Raw genomic sequence first — 19,857 nt, forward strand, 5'->3', positions numbered from 1 at the left:
GCTACATATAACATTTGCGCAGTTGTTGCGCGTTCCATGTTCGTGGTAAGATGTGGCCATCTAGGGTGCGTAACTTGTAGGCCCCTTTGCCCAGGACCTCGTGGATTAGGTATGGGCCTTCCCATTTAGGTGCCAACTTTCCTGCACGTTCCGCGTTTGACGCTTCATTGTCGCGGAAGACGTATTCCCCTGGGGTGAAGGTACAGATGCGTACCCTTGTGTTGTAGTACCTTTCTAGATGGGTCTTGTACTTGGCCTCTTTGATTCGCGCGATTTCGCGCCTTTCTTCTAACAAGTCCAAGTCAAGACGTCTTTCCGCTTCATTGTCAATTGTGTTGACCGCTGTCATGCGTGGTGAGGGTAGGCCAATTTCCGCCTGGATAACCGCCTCTGAGCCATAAACCAAGCTAAAAGGGGTCTCGCCGGTACTCGTTTTAGGCATAGTTCGATGAGCCCATAGGATGCTAGGGAGCTCATCAACCCATCCTCGTCGCCTTGTCCCCAATCTGGGTTTTATTCCCTCGACAATGCATTTGTTCACGCTTTCCACTTGTCCGTTGCCTTGCGGGTGCGCAACAGATGTGAAAGTGTGTTCAATTTTCATCTCCTTCATCCACTTCTTGAGATCTTCCGATGCAAAGTTGGTGCCATTGTCTGTTACAATCTTGAGCGGGAGGCCAAATCTGCATATGATGTGCTCCCAGATGAACTTGCGCACAATCATAGCTGTGGTGGATGCAAGGGCTTTGGCCTCCACCCACTTTGTGAAGTAATCGACAACCACTATGATGAATTTTACGGCGCCGGGAGCATCCGGGAAGGGTCCCACCATGTCAGTTCCCCACTGCTGGAAGGGCCATGCAGTGGATACAGGGATAAGATCGTTCTTGGGGCGCAGTGTTTTTGGAGAATGCCTCTGGCAAGAGTCACATTTGCGAATCTCCTTCAGCGCGTCTACATGCATACCAGGCCAGTAGTAACCGGCGCTCATGATCTTTGCGACAACCATCCGTGGCCCGGAGTGAATGCCGCAGATCCCCTCATGGATCTCCCTTATCAGGTAATTCGCATCCTGGGGGTCCACACAGCGCAGTAGTGGCCCCAGGAAGGACTTTCGGTACAAAATACCGCCGTTCATTTCATATTGTAGGGCTTTGTTTTGGATCTTCCCCGCTTCCGCTTTGTTTTCAGGGAGTACCCCTTCTTGCAAGTACTGGATTATCGGGGTCATCCATGAAGGTTGGCCCGTTTCGATCACATTCACTTGTCGCAGCAACACCGATGGATTCTTGAGTACCTCTATCCTTACATCTTTGGCAAGATGTTGAAAGGAGGTCGAGGCAAGCTTGCTCAAGGCATCAGCTGGCTTGTTTTCGGAGCGATTGATGTGTATAACCTTGTGAGATTTGAATTGTTGGAGCAATTCTTTCGCTTGTTCCAGATACAAAGCCATGACTTCTCCCTTCGCGTCGTATATGCCATTTACTTGACTGGCTATCAGGAGTGAGTCAACATGTGCGCGCAAGCTTTTGGCTCCCATTTTGATGGCGAGGCGTAAGCCTGCCAGAAATGCTTCGTACTCAGCCTCGTTGTTGGTGTTTTTGAAGTCTAACTTAATGGCGTAAGTAAACTCGTGATTCTCTGGGCTCACTAGGCGCAGTCCTGCTCCCGCGCCATCTTCATTTGATGCCCCGTCGGTGTAAAGCATCCAAGTTTCATCTGTTGCATCTTTCTCGGGAGTCTCTATCAGCTCGCACTCCTTGATTTTATCGGCCGGCACTTCTGTGATGAAGTCGGCTAGGACCTGACCCTTAATGGCTGGTCGTGGCCTGTACAAGATGTTATGGCCTCCTAGTTCAATGGCCCATTTTGCCAACCTGCCTGATGTCTCAGGCTTCTGTAGTATAGTGCCAATGTGGAAGTTTGTAAGCACAGTTATCACATGGCCTGTGAAGTATCGGCGCAGCCTTCGGGAGGCGTGTAATAGCGCAAGAACCAGCTTCTCCATTGTGGAATATCTTGTTTCTGGGTCAGTGAGTACCCTGCTGACATAGTATATCGGGGTTTGTACTCCGTTTCTGTCGACCAATAATACTGACCCTACTGCCTTATCCGAGGAGGACAAGTACAGTACGAGGGGCTCTTTTTCAAACGGTGCCGCCAGGGTAGGGAGTTCAATTAGACACGCTTTCATCTGTTGAAAAGCTGTTTCTGCCTCCGGTGTCCACTTGAACTCCTGTTTCTTCACGCAGTTGCGCAACGTACTGATGAAGGGATATGACTTTGCGGCGTGGTTGGAGAGAAAACGATTAAGCGCGGCCAGCCGGCCGGCCAGTCGTTGCATTTCCTTGATGTTTCGCGGTGAGGGCATTCGTTCTATAGCTTGTACTTTCTCTGGATTCACCTTGAAACCGCCGTTTGTGACAATGAAGCCTAGAAACTTCCCTTCTTCCATGCCAAAAGAACACTTGGCTGGATTTAGCTTCATATTTACGCTGCGCAATGAGTTGAACGTTTTCTCGATGTCTTTCAACATTTGGTCCTCCTCGGGACTTTTAACCACTAGATCATCGATATAAACCTCAATATGCTTTCCGATGTCACCTGCAAAGGTCTTGTCCATCAAGCGTTGATATGTCGCGCCTGCATTCTTCAGGCCAAATGGCATCTTTGTGTAGCAGAAGATTCCAAGATCAGTTCTGAACGCTGTCTTGTCTTCATCCTCTAGCTTCATCTGAACTTGATGGTATCCTTTGTAGCAATCCAAAAAGCACTTCCATCGGTATGGCGCGAGAGAATCTATTTTTTTATCGATCTCAGGCAAGGAATAGCAATCCTTTGGGCACGCCTTGTTGAGATCGGTGTAATCTACGCACATGCGCCATCCGCCGTTTGACTTTTCGACCATCACTGGGTTCGCAACCCAACTCTGATATCTTACCTCTCGCAAGATCCCGGCTTTGAGCAGCTCACATACTTGCTCGTTCATTGCTTTTGTTTTGTCTGCTCCTAGGCTGCGCCTTCTTTGGACCTTTGGCTCGACAGAGGGGTACGTGTTTAAGCAATGCTCGGTGATGTTGCGCGGGACACCGGTCATGTCTGCCGGGGTCCAGGCAAATATATCCATGTTTTGAAACAGCAGTTGCTTTAAACGTGTTCTGATGTCTGACGAAATGGCGTGGCCAATTGTTACAGTCTGCTCTGGGTATTTTCTGTTTAAAACCCATTTCTCTGGCTCGGCCGTGGAGACCTTCGCCGCCTTTGTTGGGCGCAGCTCTTCAGTTGACATTACTTCTTTCTTGGCATATATGATTGCTACTCCTGTCTTGGTTGGGAAACCTATCGCAGAATGTGGCGTTGAAGTCACCATGTTTAACTCGCCTTGTGTTTCCCTCCCAATAAGCACATCATGCCTCGATTTCACTGGCATTACCATGAAGTTCACATTTGTTGTTCTTGAGTGTTTCCCGTCAGAGAGCGTGACGGGGAAACTGATCTGTCCGAGTGGAAAAACCATCTCGTTGCAAAATCCAGACAAAGGATAATCGACTGGCTCGAGTCGCGCTTTATCCTCCTCATCCAACTGATTGAAACACTATTCGTAAATGATGTCGGCAGTACTTCCCGGGTCTATGAATATGTAGTCAGTTTCATAATGCCCGATTATACCGGTAATGACGACGGGACGTGTGGCGCGAGGTCCGCCGCGTACTACCGGAAATATCACCTGCTGCTCTTGCCAAGAAGGTTCATAGGGGCGTTTGCCTTTCTCTTTCGCGCTATACCTGGGTCCGTTGACCATGTGAGTCTCTAGTCGTCGGACATTTTTGTGGTTCCATTCGTCGTGGCGCTGGAGTTGACGAGTTTCCTTGCGTACATACTTCACTAAATGGCTTAGCTTACCGCTTTTGAGTGCTCTCTCGATTTCTTGGCGCAAGCTATAACAGTCGTCGGTCAGGTGCCCTGAATCTTTGTGAAAATCGCAGTACAAGTTGGGATCTTGCCCTTTCTTGTTTGTCATTGGCCTGGGAGCCTTGAAATCGTAATTCTCCGTCATCAATACCTCCTTAGGCGTTTTTGTGAGCGGAGTCCAGTGTTTGTCACGATTGTCGTCTCTGACCGCCTTCTTGTAACCAATTCGGTCAATCGTTTCTCGCGCATCTTCTCTGTAGCGCGGCCTGTCGTCGCGGCCTCTTGGTCTCTCGGACTTCCAGTCATGACTCTTGTATTTGTTACGCTTGTTGTTGTTGTCGCGCGTACTTCCTCTTGAGAATCGATCTTCAGGGTAGTAGCCCTTTCCACCAGCAAGGGACTCCTCAGTTTGCGCGACGATTTTTGCGTCTTCCATTAGTTTATCCCACTCCTTTGGCATTCCATCTTTGCCTGTGATGGTTCGAATGAGACTATCGCAGCGTATAGCCTTTTTGAAGTGACAGCGCATGAGTTGCTCACTGACGCCGCCTATTTCCAGACATTCTTTGTTAAAACGCGTGATGAAGTCCTCCAGACCTTCACCATCTCTTCGCCAAATATCTTCTACTTCGGCTGTGTCGCGTTGGTAGCGACGTTGTTGGCTAAAGTAGCTCAAGAATTGCGTCTTGAAATCTGTCCATGATTTAATCTTCCCCGGCGGAAGGCTGTCAAACCAGGCGCGAGCCGCTCCGGTAAGAGTTTGAATGAACAGGTGGCACCACATGGGCATGTTCCAACCTCCCATGCAGCCCACACTCGTGAATGTTCTGACGTGATCGTCTGGATCAGTCAACCCATTGAATTTCCCAACAGTCGGGGGTAGCTTCTCTCGTGAAAGCGGCGCGAGTGCAATTTTCGGGATAAACTTGGAGTGTTCCGCAGCTTCCGCTGGTCGGTATGCCAGGCGAAAATCTCTTTCAGCTTCTTCCGTGTAGCCAATGTGTTGTCTTGGCTTGTAGTACTCATGTTTTTTTGGTAAACGATTAAAGACTGACGATTCCTCGTCACCTTCCCATGTGGGATCATACGGGTCCGTTTCTTCCCATTCGTTGTTCATGTTGCGCGACGTGAGCCGGCTGTGAACAGGGCCTCGTTGAAGGTTCGACGGATAGTCGTAGTAACTATCCGTTTCCCCTCTTGTATCGCGCGTGTCTTGTACGCTTAAACGTCTTGTAGGGGGAGGCCTGTTGATTCTGCCTTGTAGATTGGCTGGCGGGGGCATTTGGCGCACCCCCTGACTCTGAGGGGTGACCAAGGACGGTTCTGCCGTCAAAACTACTTGCTGCGCGATCAGCGACTGGTATGCTGCATTGATGATGGCGATGTTCTTGGCATACCACGAGGCTGGGGTTTCGCCTTCTGGTAAGCCTAGTAATGCAGATACATTTTGAGGTGGCGCTGTGTTCGAAGGTCCTTCTCCGTTGTTCCCTGGGGTGACCACTTGGGTGATGCGGGTGAAGCTCCCGCGCGGACCCCCAGTATTGTTGATTTCAACTTCGCCGATTTCTTCGATTTGTTGGGCTTGGAAGTTTTGGATTCCTTCACCCAACGCCGTGTTAGAGTTGGTTCCGAAACCGAACTCTGGAATGGTTCCTTGACCAGTCATAGTCGAAGGATGAAAAAGATGTCAAAGGCTCAAATAAAAGAAGATGAGGGTGGTTATAGAAAAAATCGGTGGGCGCCAATGAAGAAACACTGATCTAATTAGGGAGTTAATTAGATTGGTTTATGTTCCTTTCATGATGGTTAATCTTCTTATGGATATTTGAGTTCCGACTTGATAATCTGATCCTGCAAAACAGAACACCGTTACTCGTTAAGAGGGGAATGTGGGAGTTTCCCTCTTAACCAGGCTCCGGCGTGAGAATAAGCGACTGCTTTGAGAGTAATTAAGTGTTAAGAGTGAGAGTAGAGGGAATAGAATGTTTAACCTGTGGAATGAGGTCTCTATTTATAGCCGGAGAGGTGTAAGGGGTTATGGGCTGATGGGCCTTGGGCCGGAAGTGGACAACAAAACGGATATGCTCTTTGTCTCACTGGCGTCGACCGCTTAGTGGCTTCTAGACGTTCGTCGGTGCTGGCGCACCTTGATTGGAGCCACGTGTCATTGTTGTCGGCCTTGTTGTCCTTCTGTCATCAGCAGACAAGTGGAGATCGTGGGACAGTTGTCTCCGTCCTCTGATTGGTGCCACGTAGGCGTCCTTGTGTACTTCTCGTCAGGCGATCGTGGCGCACGATTGACCAGAGCCTGCTAGACGCTCATTGGCTCCTTTTACTGCCACTTGTACCTTATGTACCACTGTAGGTAGCCGTGCGCTTCCCTACTGAGTGGCTCTTGTTGGACAGCAACTAACCCGCGCGGGGTTAGCATGCTCATTTGTTCCATTGTTTTATGCTAAGTGCTGATATCTAAGCCTCTTGTGGGCCTTGCCTCGCGCGGGATAAACTACAACGTGTGTAGGTCGCGCGTGGATATTATTAATAAGTTTTCTGAAATAAGGAGTATGGTCTCGCGCGCAACCTGGGCGGAGGTTTGCGCGACTTTTTGGGACCATACCCCTTCACCTGGTTTGGCCCATTAAAAACAAGAAATTCAAAAGAAGGCACAAAATGAAAAAAATAAGATGCACAATGGCAAACAATTTGTACTGTTGAGGCGGGTAACAATCTATTCATGGCATTTTTAGTACGGGTTGTATGGCTATGGCACTGGGTGGGTTCATGGTTGTGGCTAATTGTCTATTATGAGTTAATAAAAGTACTTTTACAATTTTTAACTTACTTTTATTGATTAAAAACATATAGCGAGTTGTATACTTGTACGCAATAATCCGTTTGGCCGTTTGACTAGTTTCCTTTTAGCTCTTTTTTATATGACTTGTTTGAGTAGAACACAACCCAAACACCTTATCATAAATTACTTCTTCCAAACTTGATAAAAATTGTATGTGAAGACACACATGAAGACTAAAATACGGAGGGAAGTCTTCAAGTCGACTCGAGAAGTAGAGATGTAGTGAGCCATACTATCCGGAACTTCAAAACTTTATTCATGCGCTCATTATTTAACGTTTTGTTTTAGCATAAAATACCCACAACTTAAAACTTTAACACAATCCATCTGGAAAATTTTATTTAAAAATAAATGCCCAACCTGCGAATCAGATGGGTTGACACAACATGTTTCATTTAGCACTCGTTCGACCAAAAACTCACCCTGAACTATTCGGTCTCAACTCAAACATTACTATTAGCTTTTGTGTTTCACCAAATGAATTGTACTGCAATTTCACCCAATTATATGTTGCAGCATCATGCTCAAGTTTGATGTATCATTTATAAGCGGGAACTTAAAATACTAAGTCATAACAATAATCACACGGTGAATATGCATGAAGCACCAGTGGTCTAGTGGTAGAATAGTACCCTGCCACGGTACAGACCCGTGTTCGATTCCCGGCTGGTGCATCTTTGCAATGAAGAAGCAACGCTCATTGTGATGTTGGTTCATCACAACTGTTCGATCTTTCGAATTATGAAGCGATTCTGAGCATTATTTTTTAATTTTTTTTCATCTTAAAATTTATTTACACAATCTACCCTGAAAAAACTTGTATATAAATAAAGTGTCAAGACTCAAGTTACACAATCTACCCTGAAAAATCATCACTAAAAGAATGTGCATGAAGCATACCCTGCCACGGTACAGACCCAGGTTCGATTCCCGGCTGGTGCATCTTTGCAATGAAGAAACTGCGCTCCCTGTGATGTTGGGTCATCACAACTGTTCGATTATTCGAAACATTTAAAGCGCATCTGAGCATTCACTTTTTATATAGCTCATCTCCGGTGCTATTACGATGATGCAAAGATGATTGCATATTTATTATGTCTTAATAATAACAAATCTAGTAGCCATAGTAATATCAATTCATAATGTTTTGGTGACCAAGAAATTAGTGGCATAGATGATATTATTATGCTATAGTTTTGAGCATTAAACCATTATGTTAGTAATTTAGTTTCTGTAGTTATATATTGCATTGGTTGCGTGTAATGGGTCAAAGCTGCACAGAAGTGTTTGTAGGTCAGTGTAACACGGTGGATCAATTTCAACATATATTAGGATTATGATTTGACCCATTTTTTAATTGTGTTATTTGCAGAATTTAAACATGTCTTTTCTACATTGAATTGTAAGAATTTTGGATTTGATTATGAGAGAAACAAGTGATTTCTGAACCGTTGAGTTAGGCAATTGCGCAAAAAGGATCAGGTCAAAGTTCAGTCAAAACATGTTGGGTGTTGAACTGTTGATCCATCAATACTCTTGTTGTTGTCCTTTTGTTTTCAAAATTTTATGGGTAATTACATTGAATACTGTTTGCTTTATTTCAGTTTTATAGGTTTTTAATTAATAATATTAATGCTTTATAAAGTCTTTGTTCTGAGGGTTCTTCCCACATCGGCCCAGACATGAAGTAGTGGCTGGTATGTATAACTGGGCTAAGCAACTCGCACTGTCCCTTCGGGGACATCCGATAAAATTGGAACGATACAGAGAAGATTAGCATGGCCCCTGCGCAAGGATGACACGCACAAATCGAGAAATGGTCCAAATTTTTTTCTTCTTCCTTTCCTCGTTTCGTACTTCATCGTCATGTTCCCATTGACAGTGTTGTGAGCACCCTATTGTTACACGGGTTCATGGATCGAGCATTTTATTCTATTGTATCCAGATAGCATAGTGTGTGATTTAGGGAATCAACAACATTGAAATTAAATAGTGCTAAAAATGGTAGTATTTTGTGTATAGATTTTCGTAAATACAAAGCTTCTAGGTAGTTCATACACTTGTGTCAAAATGGCGAGTTCGTAATGGGTGAAAGCAGCTTAAAATGGGTCAAGCGTGCTGATTACTGCAATAATTTTCTTGTAATAAACATTATGTGTTCAGTGTGATTACAAAATCATGTCTTCACAGAAACAAATGGATGTTTTTTTAATAGTGTTATTCAGTGCTTCTGGTGATGTTCAACCCATTTGACCCGTTCATTTTTCTTCACGTTGCTTTATGCCTTTAACTAGATTGGAAATTGATTTTTCGTCTTATTTTGATAATATTGTCTTTATAGTTATCGTAATGCACTAATTCTTTACTTAAAAAAATTAAGTAATGTTAGTACAACTACAATCGATAATCCGAGCATGACCTATGTAACGCATAAGTCATAACATACTTATTTGAACAGATCAGATTGGTTGATGGGTTGTAAATATGTTGATAAGGCATCCAATTTCAATCTTTAAGAACTGTATTGAATTTGAATCTGGGTGCAATCCCCTTTTCTGGATCTTATGATTTATGATGGTTTATTTGAATGATTCCGCTTAAGTTTTTGTAACAACAAAAAGAAAACATGTTTAAATGTTCCTGCCCGGGATCGAACCGGAGACCTTTTGCGTGTAAAGCAAACGTGATAACCACTACACCACAGAAACATCTTACGTCTATTATTAGCTGATGAAAATTTTAACATGAAAGTTAACAAAATTCTAGTGAATTAACCATGGTTGTACTTTGAGGAGGTATTCATCTAAAATTAATATTTAAAAGGTTTGTAAAATCTATGTGTTTCAGTTTTATAGTTTATTGTTGTCACTTCATACTAGCTATTCTATTCTGTTAACCATAGTTGTCAAAAGCGAGCGCCTTGTGCGCCTAGGCGCAATTTCCAGGCGAGGCGCATCAATTGCGCTTTTCTCTAAGCCATGGTTCAGGCGTATTTCCGGCGAGATTTTGGCGAAAGTTCTGCACATTCCGGCTAACTTCTGGTGGTGAAAGAAGTAGATTTACTCTGGTGGATAAATTATGTGATGTTACAGATTGCCGGGGCTAGAGTTGCAGGTTTGTGAAGGAGATAGTGAGAGGAAGAAGAGATGGAACGGGGTAGACAGGAAAATAAAAAAGGCAGACTTTTTAAATAGTATTTATTCATTTGTGTCTTGGTAAAAAGTAGTTGTGCTTTGTCTAATATGTGAACAGTGACTTATCATAAACTAGGACTGGATTGTCAACAGTGACTGGGTTGCAGAAAGTGCAGAGCTGAAGGTTTTCTATATTTGTTTTATCATCTTTTAAATGAATTGTGTTTAATTTTAAATGAATTATGTCATAGGGTTTTTTTTCAGGCATACTAGATTGCAAAATGAAGGCATATAATATATTATATATTTATATAAGTTAGTACACAACTACATCGGTTAAGAGTTTCTTTTACACTAATTATCTTAAAGGTTTTAAATTGTTAGATGCTAGTTAGATGATTTTAATATCTAATTATATCAGTTTTAAAAATATATTTGGAGATTAACAGTATCTATAAAACTAATACAATCATATACATTATATATATATATTCATTTAAGTGCGCTTTTTTTTTCTCAGGCCCGCGCTTTTTTTGCGCTTTACGCCTAGGCCCTAGGCGAGGCATATGCGCCTTGAGTGCGCCTAACGACTTTGATAACTACGCTGTTAACAATATCTCAAGTGATAAATCTGGCCAATTTTTTTGCTTAGTAACAAATTATGATGCTTAAATGACTACCGATAAGAGGTTGAAGAACACCGCTAAGGCTCTTATTTTCCAGTCGATTCCCGAAGATGTTTTGCTTCGGTGGCAAAACATAATGACCAAGCAGAGTTTGGGAGGCTTTACGAGTCGCTATCTCGGAGCAGACCGGGTACAAAAGGCTCAACTAATGACCTTGCGTAGTGAACTAGAAGGATTGCAGATGAAGGAGTCTGACTCCATAGAGGAGTTTGCCGGAAAGCTTTCGAGTGTGCAAACCAAATTCAAGAGTCTTGGCTCAACTCTTGAAGATGAAGTCCTTGTGAAAAAATTACTTAATTCTGAGTAAAAGAAGTACTTCTACGATTTTTAACTTACTTTTATTGTTAAAAACTTATAGTTAGTTGTATACTTGTATGCAGTAACCTGTTTACCCATTTGACTAGTTTCCATTTAGCTTTTGTTTTATTTGACTTGTTTGAGTAGCACACAACCCAAATACCTTATCATAAATTACTTCTTCCAGACCTGATAAAAATTGTATGTGAAGACACACATGAAGACTAAAATACGGAGGGAAGTCTTCAAGTCGACTCGGCTCTCGAGAAGCAGAGATGTAGTGAGCCATAGACATGAAGAGAGAAGTCGATTTAAGTGTTTTTTTCTTACTACCCGGAGCTTCAAAACTTTATGCACGCGCCCATTATTTAACGCAATCTATCCTAAGTATTTTCTTTAAAAAATAAAGGGCCAACCTGAGAACCAGATGAGTTGACACAACATGTTTCATGTCGCACTTTAGCTAAATGTAGTAGTACTCGTTCGACCAAAAACTTGTCCCGAACTATTTAGTCTAAACTCAGACATGATCTAGATAATTAGCTTTTGTGTTTTACCAAATGAATTGTACTGCAATTTCCAGATTATATGTTGCAGTATCATGCTCAAATTAATGTATCATTTACAAGCTGGTGCTTAAACAAATAAGTCATAATAAACATCACCCAAAAAATAAGCATGAAGCACCAGTGGTCTAGTGGTAGAATAGTACCCTGCCACGGTACAGACCCGGGTTCGATTCCCGGCTGGTGCATCTTTTCAATGTAATGAAGAAGTTGCGCTCGTTGTGATGTTGGGTTATCACAACTATTCGATCTTTCGAATTATGGAGCGAATCTGAGCATTCTTTTTTAAACTTTTTCCCCTTAAAAAAATGTATACAATCTACCATAAATGATACATCAACTTGAGGCCCCATTGCCAATTAGATTATAGGTCCACAAATCGTCGGCTGACACAAACAGCTACTTCTGTTCAAAATGTATTCGTGTCCGTTACCCAAAACTCCCAGCTGATTTTTTTTGCTAATGAAATTGGTGTTTTAAAAAAAAGAATTTTTTATTTTGTACTTTAACATGTTCTGTTGACCAATGAGTGAATCAGCGCCTTGATTAGGTCCACTTTCTTCAACGGATGTGTTTTTGAGAACACATTTTCAGTTCCGATTTCAGTTGCTATTTTGGTTGGTGTTAACCAATTATCACCTCTAACCAGGGGAGGAGCTTAGAGGAGGCCGGACCGGGCCTCGGCCCATGCGATTTTTTCGCCTAGTAGTGTTAAATTTCAGGTTTTCGAGAATTTTTTTAATTGTGTATTGGTTCGGCCCAGGCTGATTTTATTTCCAAAAAACATCGGCTAATGCTGAGTTTTAGGTCAAGATCCGCCACTGCCTCTAACCATTATGCTTTTAATGTTCATCAGCAGTAAACCTCCTAATTTTATTTGTTTAGCTGATTATATTATTACTGATTATATTATTACTGTAACATTGTATTGTAATTATTTTTAACATATAGTTATGATAAATAAAAAAAATTACGTGTATCCAAGTGGACTTGATCTGTATTAAAAAGATTACTCGACGTGACCCATTAGGAACAAGAAATTAAAAAGAAGGCACAAAGCGTTTATAGGTCAACTTGACCCGACCCACCATTGTAACAGCTCGCAAAGAAAGCGTCTTCCCCACCTTTGTCAAACTGGCAAATTGTCTATTATGATTAAAAAATTACTTTTACGATTTTTGGTTTACTTTTGTTGATCAGAAAGATTTAGTAAGTTTTTACACATCATAAGTTAGTTCTTCTTCACTTGATAATTAAAAAACTGTGACACACATGAAGACTAATTTTCCTTTTTCTAGTTCCTGCTTTTTGAATTGTATGTGAAAACACACATGAAGACAATTACAGAGTGAAGAAACACTAGATAAATGGTCGGAACCGAGATATCTAGGGGGTTTGAATCCGCATAAAAGGTTAGTTCTCTCTCAGTTGACTCAGTTGCAGCCGAGTTCCTTCTCCGGTGATTCTGCAAAACAGAGCACCGTTAGCCTCGTCAAGGGGAGAGGAGGGTTCTCTCCTTGACCCGACTCCGGTGTGAGAATAAGTATTTGTAATGGAGAAGATAAAGTATTTGAGTAGTGAAATGAGATATGAGTTTATACCTGAAGGGTTCTCCTATTTATAACCGGAAGTTTGGGAGGGAAAATCTGTTATTGAAAAGATAACGGAAGATGCTGACGCCGTAGCGGTTATTTTTCCTTCCGTTAAGTCCTTTTGATCTTCGTTAAGTTGCTTTGATCCTGATGTGGATGCACACGGATCATGACTTGATCTACGGTTGGGGAATTGCCACGTGGAAAGTGGTTTAAGTGGAGATCATTCTCCAATTACATGCCATCGTTGTGATTTCAGGATGTTTGTGGTAATGACACGTGTCCAGACGGTTACAACCGTCTGGGTGGTGCACGATCATATTCCTTCTAGAAGATTACTGTTGTAATCTGGTGTGACACCTTACAATGTGCATACAGCAGAATAAATCCCAAGTCTGGGTAAAATGGTATCCAAGTTTGGATATTTGGGCGGAAGTATTGTTCCTCAGGGTTTTTAACCCTTTGCCAATGGAAGACGGCGCAAGGATTCTATGCTTTCCTTTAGGCGCGCGACTATTGCTTGTTGGTCTCTTCCTTCCCTTTGTAATACCAATGCGCGGCCGCGCAAGGTTAACAGGTTGAAAGGCCAGTTGGTGGTATGGTCTCATATCCTTTTTATGAGGTTTTTGGGACCTTACCCCTTCAAGTCCCCCCAGTCTAGTGTTGTACTTATGTGAATAAGTGGAGCACTGGACTTAGGAGAGGGAAATGTCTTTTTGGGCGCGAAAAATGAGAAATCTTCTGTGAGAAGGTTGAATTTTGTAATGATGATTTTTTTTTTTTTAGAAAGGAAAAAATGTGACTTGTAATCATGCTCTGTCAGGTAATGACGTCACCTGTCAGTAAGAGTGGGTATTTTCCTCATTGGTCTTGAGATTTGTAATGGCGCTTTGTCAGGCTTCATTAATGAAGAAGTGACCCAAGTTCCTGTAGCGCCGTTTGGATGTGACAGTTCTGACAGTTAATGATGGATTTCTCTTTTCTCGAAGTTTTGAGTTCTTTATATATATGTATGTTTGAAACACTTGATTTTAGTTGATTTTTGTCAAAGAAGATGAAACGTTTTTACCACACTCGTCTCCTGCTAGATGCTCTTAGAGTGTATGATGCTGCCGAAGGTCTCGTTCTTCTTTCTCGTTCGCCACCTCTCATCATTGCACCAGTGAAGAAACTGATCGAGCCTGTTTTCCCTGCAATTGCTGATTCTGAGAGCAAGATCCCTCGTCACGTTAACGTCTCTGCTGGTACTGATATTGTATTGGATGTTGATGGGTTGACGACTCGGTTTCCGATGCTTCAGAGAGGGGGATGTCGTTTGATGTACCGACGTCGGAGGATTCGTCGGAGTAGGCAGGTGTCCACTGTTGATAAAGGTTCTGGTGCTGATTTAGATTTTCAAGCCTAGGGCTTGTCTCTGTCCTTTGTTAATGCTTTTTTGTTGTAAGCTTTGGGTATTGGACACGATTTTTGAAGATCATTGTTATGATCTTGTTAAGTGTTCATGTTACACTTTTTCTTTTGGTAATGTATATTATGATATACTTTTTTGAAGATCATTGCTATGATTCGTATATGTGTGGATTACAATATGTTGCATGTGTATAATTTTTGAATAGGTAAGGCGACTGAGGAATGGTATTGTGCTCATGTGTGAACGTTTGTCAACAACTTGCCTGTTTTGAGACTGTTCACGAGGTGTATAATGTTTGACCATGTAACACCCCCAAAATACCACCTGCGGGAAAACCCCCGCGAGGCGTGTTACACATCAGAGTCTGAGCCACCAATCACATTGAACCAATAGAAAATACTTAATAAAACATGTTATCAATTCAATAATGTTGAGTAGCGGAAGCATACAATAATTTTTTTTGTAATCGTTTCATAATAACTCAAAACCAAAGTGTCAATACTAGTAATCCCATAGCTTCGATCCATGACAACTCCAGCACTCCCAGATAGCAAGTCCACGCTCCAAAGTTAACGACCTACAAGCATGCAACAAGTGTGTCAGACTACGCTGGTGAGTTCAAGGTGTTATTACGCGTTGTGTTACCAGATATATGTTAATACGATTCCATGATATGTTACGATGTTGCTCAAGTTAGATTACCCTAGGGACTACGCCCTTACGTAACCGAGGAGTGTGCCTCTTAGCAACCCACTATGTTGTTCGGTTAGTTACCCTAGGGGAACCGCCCTTACGTAACCGAGGAGTGTGCCTCTAAACAACCATAGTGAAACCCAGATAATTAGTACCTAATAGCGCTATCAACTAATTACCCCCATTGCCCTCCAGGAAATGACCAAAACCGATTAAGTTGTTTACCCAATGTTTCCCGTCCAAATGTTTACTAGTTGTCCCAAACCACCGGGACGCATGCTTGAGAAAATGCAATGAACTCACCTGGGATTGCTCGGTATGATTCACACAGTTCAATTAAGTTACAAAGTGGTCAACCCCGTCCTACCAAAGTTATTATGCTAGTCAGATTCGTATACAAGTTGTACAAGTATTCGGCATCATAATCCACGTATAGGCATCGACGTAAACAGTCACGTAAACAAGAAAAGTCCAAGTGTTCAGCCCAATCAGTTGGGCTCGTATTGTGCAGGCCCAATATCAGCATGTACGGTTATATGGTCTCGAGTCGCAACAAAGAAAGGTCTCGAGTCGCAACCAGCGATCTCGAGTCGCAACGAGGGGTTTCGAGTCGCAACTGTGGTTTCGGTTTGTCATGGTCTGGTTACGAGTCGCAACTGGACTCGCAACCACGGTTTCGAGTTGTGCTCTGTGTGTACCAGTGTGGGGTCTCGAGTCGTAACTAGACCCGCAACTATGGTCTCGACTCGCAATCATGTGTCGCAACCAAGTGTGTAACAGTTTTCCTGATTTGTAGCATCTAAATTCCGTAACAGATTATGCATAATTTTGGCAATTCAATCAGAATCAATTAACAGTTTTGTTTACCATACAAACGAATCAAACAGGCAGTTTTAACATAATTCTCATGAACCCTAGTCATGATCAAAGCGTGAACATCAATTTTTCACCAAACATAAATCGGTTTAGACCCTAAAGCATAACAATTTCCCAGCTAAATCATAATCAAACCCAAGATACCATTAACACCTCATACAATATATATCCGGTAATCACCTATAATAGCCGATTCATGAACATTAATAGTTAACATCAAAATCAAACATACTATCATGCAACAATACTCACAAGAACATTCATATAACAGCCGATTCCTCAACAATATTCAAACCAACAATAAACATATCAATTACTAACCGAATTAGAGAAGGGACAAGAGTGATCCTCGGTTGTAGGGTGTGGGTGTGTCGCCGGGTTCCAAGTAGCCGAGAGGGAGAGAGAGAGTCTTGTGTGTGTGTGTTGTAACTAACTAAGGGCAATAACCCCTAAAGAGATGTTTGTTTGCAGGCATGAGAGTGGGCCGAGCCCCACATCTCGAGTACAAATATTACGGCCCAAAGTTCATGTTGTGTGGTTCGGTTTGTTTATGACATACATACATGCACTCATATAACACAAAACACAAAATCATAACGTCATAACAATCGTAATAGTTCACATCAGCACATAATGTTACACAGAAGTGGGCTCGAATTACGAGTTGTCACAGTATCCCCAACTAAAAGGAAATTTCGTCCCGAAATTTAGTACGCACACACTGAGAAAGCTAGAAGCTAACTAAGTTTAAGTTAGGTAAGTTATATCGTTTGCTGGTTTTCCTGGGGTGTCACATCCTCCCCAACGTGAATGGGAATTTCGTCCCGAAATTCGTTAGTTGCACCAACACTAGGTTCGCCAGGTTTTGACTGGTCTTCGGGGAACAAATGTGGATACTTAAGTTTCATCTGGTCCTCGCGTTCCCACGTGAACTCTGGACCACGTCTTGAGTTCCAACGAACTCTCACAATCGGTATACGGCTGTGTTTACGAACTTTAACTGCAATTTGTCGTCTATCTTCAGCTCTTGAAATGGTACTACTAGTGTTTCATCAACCAAACACTTCTTTAGCTGCGATACGTGAAACACATCATGAACATTACCCAACTCAGCAGGTAATTCCAACCTGTAGGCCACCTTTCCAATCCGTTCTAAAATTTTGAATGGCCCTACATAACGAGGGTTTAGTTTGCCGCGTTTTCCAAAACGCACCACACCCTTCCAGGGTGAAACCTTTAACATAACGCGGTCATTAACTTCAAATTCCAACGGTTTACTACGCTTGTCAGCGTAGCTCTTCTGTCGGTCACGAGCTGCGGCCATACGGTTTCTGATCTGCACAATGCTTTCCGATGCTTCAAGAACAAACTCAGGTCCTGTGATCTGGCTATCACCCACCTCATGCCAACAGAGAGGTGAACGACATTTCCGTCCGTACAGTGCTTCGAACGGAGCTGCCTTAATACTTGAATGGTAGCTGTTGTTGTAGGAGAATTCTATCAACGGTAGGTGCTTCTCCCATCCTTTTCCAAAGTCGAGTACGCATGCCCGAAGCATATCTTCGAGTGTTTGGATGGTGCGCTCGCTTTGACCATCCGTCTGCGGGTGATAAGCGGTACTCATGTCGAGTTGGGAACCAAACGATTTATGCATAGACTGCCATAACTCTGAAGTGAAACGCGGATCACGGTCCGAAATGATCGAAGTTGGCACTCCATGCCTAGAAACCACTTCCTTAAGGTAGATTGCTGCCAATTGAGAAAACTTGTCTGTTTCCTTGATTGCTAAGAAGTGTGCTGATTTCGTGAGGCGATCAACAATCACCCAAATAGCGTCGTTCCCAGCCTGAGTTCTGGGAAATCCTGTCACGAAATCCATAGCGATCTGTTCCCACTTCCATGTGGGTATCTCCGGTTGCTGCAGTAGACCCGAGGGCTTTTGATGTTCTGCTTTGACTTTAGCACAGGTCAGACATTTGCTTACGTAGGTTGCTATATGAGCCTTCATGCTGGGCCACCAGTAGGTAGTTTTCAGGTCGTGGTACATCTTATCTGATCCGGGATGTACAGAGTAGCGTGATTTGTGTGCCTCTTCCATTACAAGTTCCCGTAAGTTGCCAAAGAGTGGAACCCAAATGCGTCCAGTTACGTAGTAGGCGCCGTCTCCCTTTTGTTCTAGTCGTTGTCTCGAGCCACGTAAAGCTTCAGCTCGAACATTCTCTGGTTTCAATGCTTCTAACTGAGCATCCCGTATCTGGGAAGGGAGATTGGACTGAATCGTGAGTTGCAATGCTCGCACGCGCCTAGGTGCATTATCCTTTCTGCTGAGGGCGTCAGCTACAACGTTCGCCTTGCCCGGATGGTACTTGATGGCACATTCATAATCGTTCAATAATTCCACCCATCGTCGTTGTCGCATATTCAACTCTTTCTGGTCGAAGATGTGCTGGAGGCTTCTATGGTCGGTGTAGATGGTGCATTTGGTACCGTACAGATAGTGCCTCCAAATCTTCAACGCAAACACCACCGCTCCTAACTCCAAGTCATGCGTCGTGTAGTTCTTCTCGTGTACCTTCAGCTGACGAGAAGCATAAGCTATTACTTTCTCGCGTTGCATCAACACACAACCGAGACCCTGAATCGAAGCATCACAATAAACCACAAAGTCTTCAGTACCCTCTGGTAACGACAAGATTGGTGCACTGCAAAGTTTCTGTTTTAACAACTGGAAGGCCTCTTCCTGCTTCGTTCCCCAAGAGTACGCCGTGTTCTTCTGTGTCAGTGAGGTGAGAGGTTGCGCGATTTTCGAGAAGTCTTTAATAAACCTTCGATAGTATCCAGCGAGACCAAGAAATTGACGCACCTCAGACGGAGTCTTTGGTGCCGCCCAATTCTTAACTGCGTCCACCTTCGCAGGGTCCACATGTATCCCTTTTTCGTTAACAACATGCCCAAGGAAATGCACTTCCCGAATCCAAAAGTCACACTTAGAAAACTTCGCATACAGCTGTTCCCTTCTCAAGAGTTCCAAGATGAGACGTAGGTGACGCTCGTGATCTTCCTTGTTCTTGGAATAGACTAAGATGTCGTCAATAAACACTATAACAAACTCGTCGAGATATGGCTTGCATACGCGGTTCATGAGATCCATGAAAACTGCTGGTGCATTGGTCAATCCAAACGGCATGACCAAAAACTCATAGTGTCCGTAGCGCGTTCGAAAGGCTGTCTTGGGAACATCCTCATCCCTAACCCTTACCTGGTGATAACCCGACCTTAAGTCGATCTTTGAATAGAAGCTTGACCCTTGCAACTGGTCGAACAAGTCGTCAATGCGTGGTAACGGATAGCGGTTCTTAATGGTCACCTTGTTGAGCTCTCGATAGTCGATACACATACGGAATGACCCGTCCTTCTTCTTTACGAACAGAACTGGGGCTCCCCAAGGCGAAGAACTGGGTCGAATAAAGCCCCTGTCCAACAACTCCTGCAGTTGATTAGACAGTTCCTGTAACTCTCCTGGTGCTAACCGGTAAGGAGCTCGAGCAATTGGAGCCGCTCCCGGTGCAAGATCAATCTGAAATTCTACTTGACGGTGAGGAGGTAACCCTGGTAGCTCCTCTGGGAATACATCCGCGAATTCTCGCACCACTGGTAGATCCTCGATCTTACTTTCTTCAGACTGAGCGTTGGTAACTAGCGCTAACAGTGCAGGATACCCCTTTTGTAGATACTGTTGTGCACGCATGGCCGTGATAATCCCAGCCATCGTCCCACTACGATGCCCTTGAACTAACAGTGACTCTCCATCAGGGAGAGGAATATGCACAATCTTC

At 43.3% G+C, this 19,857-nt stretch overlaps 4 non-coding genes across 4 annotated transcripts; 3 read left to right on the forward strand and 1 right to left on the reverse strand.

Annotated features, from left to right (window-relative positions):
* The first annotated feature begins 7,711 nt into the window (after nt 1-7,711).
* On the forward strand, nt 7,712-7,796 carry LOC118483125. Its single transcript, XR_004869629.1, has one exon. It is a non-coding gene; the product is annotated as a small nucleolar RNA snoR114 (small nucleolar RNA).
* A 698-nt stretch (nt 7,797-8,494) lies between these two features.
* LOC118482943 lies at nt 8,495-8,597 on the forward strand. The gene has a single exon (XR_004869302.1). It is a non-coding gene; the product is annotated as a U6 spliceosomal RNA (small nuclear RNA).
* An 804-nt stretch (nt 8,598-9,401) lies between these two features.
* On the reverse strand, nt 9,402-9,474 carry TRNAV-UAC. The gene has a single exon. It is a non-coding gene; the product is annotated as a tRNA-Val (tRNA).
* A 2,092-nt stretch (nt 9,475-11,566) lies between these two features.
* On the forward strand, nt 11,567-11,637 carry TRNAG-GCC. The gene has a single exon. It is a non-coding gene; the product is annotated as a tRNA-Gly (tRNA).
* The last annotated feature ends 8,220 nt before the right edge of the window (nt 11,638-19,857 follow it).

This window comes from Helianthus annuus, chromosome 1 (assembly GCF_002127325.2).
Source record: "Helianthus annuus cultivar XRQ/B chromosome 1, HanXRQr2.0-SUNRISE, whole genome shotgun sequence".
Lineage (NCBI taxonomy): Eukaryota > Viridiplantae > Streptophyta > Magnoliopsida > Asterales > Asteraceae > Helianthus > Helianthus annuus.